The sequence below is a fragment of the Nyctibius grandis genome, chromosome 4 (assembly GCF_013368605.1).
Source record: "Nyctibius grandis isolate bNycGra1 chromosome 4, bNycGra1.pri, whole genome shotgun sequence".
Taxonomy (NCBI): Eukaryota; Metazoa; Chordata; class Aves; order Nyctibiiformes; family Nyctibiidae; genus Nyctibius; species Nyctibius grandis.
In genome coordinates, this window is record NC_090661.1 from 63,390,183 (window position 1) to 63,400,290 (window position 10,108).

The following is a 10,108-nucleotide window of genomic DNA, read 5'->3' on the forward strand; positions in this document are numbered from 1 at the left end:
ATTTTCTCTTTAAATAGGTCAAGCAATTCAAAGCAACTCTGACATATAATTTAAAGGGGTTGGAAGGTTCCTTCCGATAACAACAAACAGTGGTTTGCTTAACTGTAATAAACTGTATGTTGTTTCTACCAGGAGTCGATCAGTCCTGCTCTCAAAGTGAGAAACTTAAAATCTGCAGTCACTTACCTATTTAAGTGCAGTAAATGTTCATTCTCAGAGGCTAATGTCTTATTAATGCCATAGGAAAGGCATCTTAATATATTTATGTTTTTGCTAGAACATATGGGAAAGAACACAAATACTGTCCAGATCCTTAATCAATACTGATGATCATTACAGCCCTGTACAACAGACCAGCCCTTACTACCAATGAGTTCCAGCTTTTAATCCAGACTGCTGAAGTATTCATAAATCTGTTTCACCCTCTAAATGCAGTAAAAACCTGAAGTCACAACCTGCAAGACATCTGTGATTTATTCTTTTGGGCTTCCAACGATGAGATCAGAGTCATTACAATCTAAGGCAAGGTGGGTGGCTAATAAATCTGTTACTGATTTACACATAGATTACGGTGTTGCATTGCTAATTTGCAAAGAAAACAACCTGCAATTGTATGCAAAATGCCATGCTGTGGTTGCAGATGGAATATGATCCTTAATAGGATTTAGTTCTCAATAGTGTGTGTATTGTTAAGGCTAAAAGCTCGTGCCACACGGCCAAAAGCCAGGTAAACACAGAAGAGGCAGGTAGGATGTTCAGACCACTTGTAAGAAAGGAATATGTGGGGAGCAGTAAACAAGAGAGGGACTTATCTATAGGGCTGTAGGCCCCAGCTCGTCTAGGAAAACAAGGTATACCAATAGAGATAAGGAGGTTATTATCTATGAGAAAGACAGGCAGCTCCTAGTTCAGAGAGAAGAGGGTGAAAAGGAAAAGAGACCCTATACCAGATAAAGAAGGAATGTCGCAGGTAACCTCATGAGGTCATAGCTATTTTAAGGAACTAAACTACAAGGAATCGCAGGTTTTCAGGAGTGACAGATGTCATTGCACTCCTGAGGAAATAACAGGATAAATAAAGTGAGTTTCTCTCTTTATTACCCTGTATTTTGAGTTAACCAAGATGGGATCTTAAACCTCCTTAGGGCTGGACAAGCTGTAGATGGGTGACCCATGCTTGTAGTTGTAAAGCTATGTGTATGTCTAGCTTGCATAGGAAGGCTTACTACCAAGAGTGGTTTCATGGAACATGCCTGAAATGACTGTGCCTCTCCTTGCAACCCTCTGACAACCTCACTCCACCTGCACAACAGTGGCGTGAATCTGGGCTGAAAGAAGAACTGACACCCCTGTCTTTCAGTTGGTCCCTTCTCAGAGAGGAATGTTTAAGACAGCAATAATGTAACGAAGGCAGATTTCCAAGGGTCAAGAAGCCCAGAATCATGGAACCCCCCAAAGACCTCTCAGGCCCATCAGACTCTGGTCTTTAGAAAGGTGCAGGCAAGTGATAAAAAAGGTGTTCACTGGCATCTCTTCTGGCAGAATAATCCAAAATTATGTGGGTTCCAGATTGTCAGACTTGTTAGCAACACTGACATTCATGTCTGCTTGCAAGACATTGCCTCATGCACATCAGCTTTGTGCCAGCAGCCTGTGTAGGAGAGAAAAGGCTGCCTGCATGTGCCAGTGTATAGGAACATAAGCGTTATGGCATCTAGAGTCACTGGTGACCATCTTTGAGCTGTCCCAGCACTTTTATTCCAAGCTGGTTATGAAATAGCCCTTTAAAAGTTACGCATGTGCAATGGAGCTATATGTGTTAAAGATGTATTTCCTCAACTGTATGCTCTCATGCCAGATGTTGAATAAGTTTTTAGACCCACTCTGCTCCCCAGACTCCCTGAAACTGCAGCTGCAGCAGTTTTAGTTGTACATTTCTATAGGATTGCTGGTATAAGGAGAGGCATTTATTTTCCAATGGCATAGGCCTTTCTGACCTTGAATATGCATAAGGAGCATTCTTAGACTGAAAGGTTTCAGGGCAGGGGGGTTGCAGAAAGAGAAGGAGAGGCTCAGTGCCTTCCCCTGAGACTCTGCCACAGGCTTGTATAATGTAATATTTTTGCTTTACTTGCCTTAAGTCACAATAACCACAGCATTAAAGCATCACATTTGGGAAAGGCAAAAAGGTTATTGTTAAAATAAAAGTGCTTTAAAAGAATAATTGAACACAAACCTGCATTGAAAGTCTCTGTGGGATTGTCCAACTCAAAATGAAATCAGGACTTTCAGACCTGCTTCCAGCTGGATGATCATCTGTATTACAAACACCACAGTGCAGGCTGACACTGTTCGGTGATGTCTCTTCAGGAGAGCTTTGAGCCTGAAATTCAGTCAGGATTGGAGTGTATAACATTCACAGTCTTCACAGGCACAAGCATCAGAAATGCACAAACGCTCAATCCGTAATGTGCAAGTCTGTTCAGCAGAAAGGTCACCTGCTAGTGGAGGTCTCATAGGTACGGCTTCCCAACAGCATGCATGGAACTGCTCAGGGAGGGCAGGAGCTTCCTTGGGCAATGGCATTCCACACTTCTTGCATTGTGTAGGTCCCTCTTCTCCTTAGGCAAGGTCAGGCAGTCTACAGAGCTCCTGCATGCTCAGAGCTGGCAGGGCTTGCAACCTGGATGTACCACTGTGGAAAATCAACAGAGGGAGGATGACCTTGAAATTAATTTTTTAAACAAACGGAAGTCTTTGTGTTGCCAGCTTCAAGCATTCACTCGCCATTACTCATCTTCCTGCCTTCCTTCAAACTATGAAATGGGCTTAAACATGAAGCTGAAATATACACACTGATAGATTTTCTTTCATTTGCTCATTTCTACTTTTTATTTGTGTGGTTACTGAGCTTTTATGGTTTGTGCACTGAAGACTGGCCTTGTCCGAACATCCCTCACCAGCCACACACAAGTAAAACCACAGTGGCTTTGGGCTACAACTTAAAAGGAGGGAGAAATTCCAGTACTGTTTGGGAGGCAAGGATGTGGTTTGTCACTGAACTTTACCAGGTCACATTCTGCTTCATTCCCATCACTGTAAAACTCTCCATCTTCTACCACCTTGCCCAGAAATGTCCTTCCTTTGACCTGCCTCTTTGCAGGGAAGGGCTTTGCATTGCAGAAACTCCCAAGATATCCCCTACAAAACTATAGGAACCTGAGGGAAGATCAATGGTTCATTGCCAGGCATATCATAGAGGTGCAATTTTCGAGGATTACAGAAGATTGTCCAAAGTCATAGAAGAAATCCGTGGCAGAACAAAATGTTATGGTTCTCCTCAGCCCTATTTCCTACCCACCCAGTTATGCTGTCATTACGTTGCAGGGTCTGCAAATGCCCAGTTGCTGTAAGTAACTAGAAATAAAGGCTTATTTTGACTTCAGCACAGCATGAGTAGATCTCAGTGATATTGGACTTCCTACATTGTGCTTATTGCACTCAAATGAATCCAGCAGTCATAACATCATATTTTTCCCAGTATTTAAAGTTCATGAGGCAATTTTCTTGCACTGCTCCCTGTATTACATAGTGAGGAGAAAGCTGATCAGCTAAACATTCAATCAACAAGAAGTTTCTAATAATCTCTTATGGAAGATAAAACAAATGCAGGCAAATCTTAAAGGTCCTTTCCAACCAAAATTGTTCTATGATTCCTATCTCCACCAAACAGACAGAATAGCTGATTTACATGCTGGGACATTTCTTAGGAGCATGGATATACTGAGAAGCATTCTCCTTCCTTTAATACAGAGAACCATTAAGAAATATACAGGCATAGGAACAGCCAAAACATCTGAAATTTCTGAACTACTCCCCAGCCCCACACTCTTTCCTATTATTTTTGAAACCAGGGTACACCATTTTAGGCTGTGTTGCATTTTGCAATATTCACTCCAGACCACATGTTTAAGAGTTATTCTACTTCTCTGGAATGCAATTCCGTACACATTGAACCCCACAGAAGATCTCCCTTTGGGATGCACAAGGGCTTTTACTCCTTGGGAAGAGCTGTACCAGAGCAGGCTGGCACACGGCAGTGGGTGAGAAGCACTGGTGCTGTGCACTGCTTTTTTCCTCTCAAAACTAGATGCGTGTGTTGCACTGAGGGTGTCTGCCATGTAAAACCATGCTGACATACCAAGAGCATTTCCAAGAATTTCAAGCTTAAAAAAAAATCTAGAGCAAGGATATATCCTGGTGGCGTCTTTACTATTGATTAAAAACAAAAAACCCTGAATCCCAGAAATCTCAACAAAAAGCACTTATGCAAATGTCTATGTAGATTAGGGGCAGCCCTCAGGCTCTTGGCAAGTTACCAAAGCAGCCCTCAGACCTCTGAAGTTTGGGTCCCTCAGTTCAAAAGCAATGCAAAACACTCATTTCCCTCCTCAGGCAGCCCTTCCAGAGCTTTCTCTCAGTCCTGACTCTCATTCCAGCGTTTCGGTTCAGAGCATCCTCTCCCTATCCTCTGGGCCAAGCCCAGCTGGATCCACAGTCCCCTCCCCCATGACTGAATATCTCAGCTTTTTACAATACTTCCATATTTTTCATCATCATCTTTTCCTTTTCACTTAAGAAATTCATCCCCTTGTGCTTTGAGTACCAAGGGCTGACGGTGGAGGGAAGGTCAACCTTGTGAAGAAGGGGCTGGCTTGAGATGCAGCCCTGGATGCGGTTGCCAGCTGCACTGCTGGCTCCGAGACTTCTCCTGCCCTGCGTCAGGCCTTTTCAATGACCCTTGGCTCCAAGTCAACAAAGCACTTAAAGGCAGGCTTAGCAAATTCTAAAGTTTGTAGGATTAATCACACCTCTGAAGTGTCACTCAGCTAGGCTGACATCTACGTTGCTTGTCTGGACTGCACCCTCTGTAGCTACCTACCTACCTATCTGTCCAGCACTTAGCAGAAAGGGCTCCTGAAGTAGAAAACATTAAATCTCATAAGAAGTGCATACTTTGATCCTGCCTGAAGGATTGATATAAAAAAGTGCACATAATTAGAACTTGATCATATGTCTTTTAACAGCTACGTTTCAGACAGCCGTTGTTACTCTCATTTTGTTAGCAACCTGCCTTGCTCTACAAATAGAGGGGATTTCTATCACTTCCTTTTATTTCTTCTCTTTGCAGTAAATGTAATTGTAAACAATTAATAATTCCAATTAGCAGGGTTTTTTTGGTAACTCCGGCAGCTGTCTTTTCACAGGTTTTCCTAGGCTGCTGCAGGGGCCAATCAGATCATATAAATGTGCATATTAACAAAGGTTCATTAAGCAACTCTGTCTTTCTAAGCCTCTGGAAAAAAAGCAAAGCAGACAGGAGCCTTAGAAGTGAGCACACTGTGTTCTTCGCTAAATTTGACATCATACCGAAATCAGTAGGTTTTAATAATCTACATTTAAGATGCAAATGTATCTATTTGATAGGAAAGTCTAATGTATGAATAAAGATTCCAAATTGTTTTATCACTTCTTGATCGCTGTTGGCAAGGAGGGAATTATCATGCTAACAGCCTCGTTGAGGGAAAGCCATATGCCTGAAATGGAGACAATGCTGAAGTTACAAAGTTTAGTGAGATTAAGTTACATGGAGAAAGGTTCATTTAAAGTAGCGACTAATTAATGACCTCAGAGGTAACCCTACCATCTACCACACTAGTTAGAGAGGTGAATCCTATTAACAACCTCCTAAGCACAGTTTCCAATTACTAATCTTTTGAGCAGTTTTATCGTGTAAGAGAAATTACTTCAGGCCTCTGCTCCCATCACAGGGTCATCTCATTTCTTTTTCAGCCTGTGCTACAAAATGATTGTCCTATGGGCAGCCTCTGACAGCCAAGAGGCTATTTAAATATTGCCAGAGCTCAGCAAGACATTTACATTTGAAATGCAAGAAATATAGAGTGGCAGTTCAGCTCTCTTCCTCCTATCATATCGGTAGCTAAAATTGTAAAATAATTACTCTTACCCTATGGATTAAGCAGGGAGTGAATGGCCTCAGACTGTCCTGGTTCTGGTATGAAGAAGGCAAAGTTGTGGGGAGAGACCAAATCTTTTATTAAAATAACAGACACAGTTAGGAAAAGTGACAAGACATAAGGCACACGAGCCTTTGGGAAAGATAAGATCAAAAATCCTGAAAGTTTGCTCAGTTTTTCCAGCTACATAAAGATATATAAAGATACTACTTTTCTCTATGAAATGTGCCTCTTTAGACCACTGTGGCTGCTATTGCACTATCACTTGACTCTGCTATAACGGAGTAAATCTGCAAGGAGGGGCAGTTAGGCAGAAATGGGCTATGGCCATGTGCCTGCTTGGTTGCTTGGTAATCTGAGACTATGCCTTGTCTCACTAATTAGTGTGTAATAGCTGTGTACACTGGCTCACTTTGGGCTGTCTTATCAAAGGGGGAGAAAGAACTGGGTTTAATTTAGCTATACAGAGGGACTGCATCTGTTTTCTCAGCCACTGAAGGATTATAATTGTTTCTAGATGACAGCAGGTCACATGCGTATAAGCTTTTTAATTATAACTGAAATTTCTTTTCAACCTAGGGAAATAATTTAATTTCAACATTATTATTATTATTTTTTGGCTTCATTCTAGTCCCCTCAACTCTTTTTGCTCTCTTGCTTGCAACATAAATCTTTCCCCTTTCCACATAACTGATAGATTTTCTTTGTTCATACCTGTCACTGTTTTTTCTTTTGATTCATGCAACAATTACATAGTTTGGGTTTAAAGGTTATGAAAACTGTGTTTTGGCATTCAGCCTGCCTCATCTCTGGAAACATTAGACAAATACTCTTGTTTAAAATTCCATCTATAGAAGGAAACATTGCCCTCTAGGTCTCTGCCTGTATTTTCTTTTTTCTATCTCAGTGCTTACCTGACCAGATCTTGCTTTGTGCAACTCAAAATGCTCAAATCTCATGATAACGCAGGGTTTAGAGCGTTATGCCATGACTCAAGATGTTATTCTCTGTTCTGGATGTCAGTCATAACTCATCTGCTCAGTATAAACTTGTTTGCATGCCTTTGCACAGTAAAAGATGTCAAAATAAAAGCGACCCGTGAGAAAGTGGTTGACATTAAGGAGTATAAGATAGAGGTCCAGAAGAACCCAAAGGAGAAGGGTCAGGAAAACAAATGTTTTCTATGCCTAGGCACCAGGATAGCCAGACATAAGGCTGATGGTAGTCTGTACCACTTTTGACATCTTCTCAGTCATCTTATGGAAAGTCTTCTCTACCACTAACAAGAACAAGGAGTGGGCCAGCCAGCACAAAGTGAAACCTGGACTGCCCTAGGTGGAGAAATGGGCAGTAAGGAGAGTATTCCTATGAATCCAACAACTTCTTGAAACAAACAGGTGAAAACCAATAATCCTGGAAAATACAGAAGTATACATAGGCAAAGTCCTATATATCCTTGAGGTCTGTAAAACCTAAACAGGCAGGTGGAAAACCACTATTATCCTTTTTGCTGTCCAAATTAGGCTTAAAAGATAAGGCAGGGGGAGAGGGACTGATTTGAGACTCTAATATTGACCAAGAAGGTTTTTAAGGATGTGCAAGAGGTGAAATGCAAGGGGTCCTGGTATCTTCTTAATGAATACTCAGGGATGATCAAAACTGATTATCCACGGCTGGTCAAAAGAAGCATTTCACAGAGCACTGAGGAAAGCTGTCCCACCCTGATTTCCAGCCCACAGGTCCTGAACAAGTGAGACGTGTTGGCAAGCAGATGTTAATCATGACTGGAAGAGGGTTTTGTGACTATCCTCATGGTAATTCACTGTCAGATGGGCTAACACTTGCTGATGTATCAGGGTAAAGCTGGTGACGCCATGTCTCCTGCTTTTACTCAGTTGGGCAGCTGATCTGCAAGCTGGGGCCTGAATGGGATAGTTCATATGACTGGAACAAAATCACACCACTGGCATTTGAAGACTCGCTCTAACCCTGCTAAGTAACTCCTGAGTTGCAATGAGCCACAACCTCAGTACAGCAGGGTCTGCTTGTAAACTCTGTGGTCTGGAAATGCAAGCCAAGAAGTGATGTGGATTTCACATCAAGAACTTCTTAACACATTTAACAACTGTGAAGGCTGAAAGCTAGGCACAAAATGCTAAACATGCGTCAGATGAGCCAGAGTATTAGTTAGGCATGTGAATGAATCAGTAGATGGGACTTTGAAGCGAGACCTTACTTCTGAGCTAAGGTCTTGGCTGGCGGGGGTCGGGTGAACACTTAAACCTGCAAATATAGAATGCATTCCCTGTGCCAGAGGTCACATATGTGCTAGACCACCCTCATCGCCTTGGATGACGGCAATTGAAAGGCAGCCAAGGAACAAATTTATCATCCAGTCCACCCAACAGACTTTTGTACTCAAGAAGAAAGATCACTGGCCTGGGATTGATAGTACTTGGCAACTATTTTTCCTCTCTGGAGGTGAAACACCACAGAGTCTTGCTCACCTCAGGGGCAGGATGATCCATCAGGTTCCTGGTTCCCCTTTCCAGAGCAAAGCACGAGAAACTGTGACTGGAACCAGAGGTAAGGAAAAGGAGAGGTGCTGCCATTACTGCTGGCCCATCTCAGCTCCCACAGCGCTCCAGCCACAAGGAGATGACAAAGATGCTCTCAAAAAGCAGAAATTTGTTGTCCTCAAAAGTGGGTAATCTGAGCAATAGGAGGAAAAAATAATTTTATCAGTGGGCAAAAACTACAGAGTCAGGGATGCCAGGGAAAGTACTTCACAGACGGCTCAGTCAGCAGTGACCACATCAAGGAACACCAAGGAATATGTGAGGTACAACTTTTTGTGATGCTGAAGATAAAATAACTACATATATCCTCTTCAGTGTGTTGTTGGGTTGGAGCCAAGAGAATAAAAAGAAAAACTACAGTCATTAAACACTCAAGAGACTGGTTACCAGAGCTCTGGGATAATCCCAAAAGTACAGTGTACATCATGGGGGAGGACAGAGCAGGCGGTAATGGATGATGCACCTTGAAACCCACTTCAGAAGTGAGAGCAATGTGTCATTTTCTTAAAGATGGTTGATGTGACATTCTGTTATAAGTCAAAATTATCTGTACTTCTTGTGATGACCTTAGGGAAATATAAAGTCAAGACGCAACAGCACAAACCAAAGATATATTAAGACATCCATTTAACCGTTACATATTTTAATTTCCTAATTAAGGCAAGTGTAACATAGCACACAGTCCTGCTGACACTTGGTAGCCAGAGAATAACAGTGAGTGACCCATCTCCAACGCCCAGTCTTCAAAGGCCAAGATGGACAGATGACCATCAGGGAGCTGGGGTTGTTTAGCCTGGAGAAGAGGAGGCTCAGAGGTGACCTTATTGCAGTCTACAACTACCTGAAGGGAGGTTGTAGTGGAGTGGGAGTCGGCCTCTTCTCCCAGGCAACTAGCGATAGGACAAGAGGACATAGCCTTGAGGCTATGGGGAGGTTCAGGTTGGACATTAGGAAGCATTTCTTCTCAGAAAGGGTCATTAGACATTGCCCAGGGAGGTGGTGGAGTCACCATCTCTGGATGTGTTTAAGAAAAGACTGGACATGGTACTTAGTGACATGGTCTAGTTGACATGGTGGTGTCAGGACAATTGTTGGACTCGATGATCCCAGAGGTCTCTTCCAACTTGATTGATTCTGTGATTCTGTGATTCTGTGTGACTTTGGCCTAGCTTTATAGGAGAAGGTAATTAGTCAGTCAAGGGACTGATCCTTTGTTTTGTTTGCTCAGCGTCATTACAGTGTTTTCTGGCCTTCATGATGCATGGGAACTGGCAGAAGCGTGACAGGTGGCGGTACACACAGGCTAGTTTTTCAGATAACTTTCTTGAAGTTAGGATGGATAAGTATAGTGTTGTCCAGGAGCAGGAACAAGAGGCAGGGAGGCTGAGGTAGAGATTTGCTGTGAATACAAAGTGACAGCATTTTCTAAGTCTGTAGCTGTTTGCCTATGTAAGGCAAGCTAAGGGAAAGCTGGATGAGGGCTTTGAAATT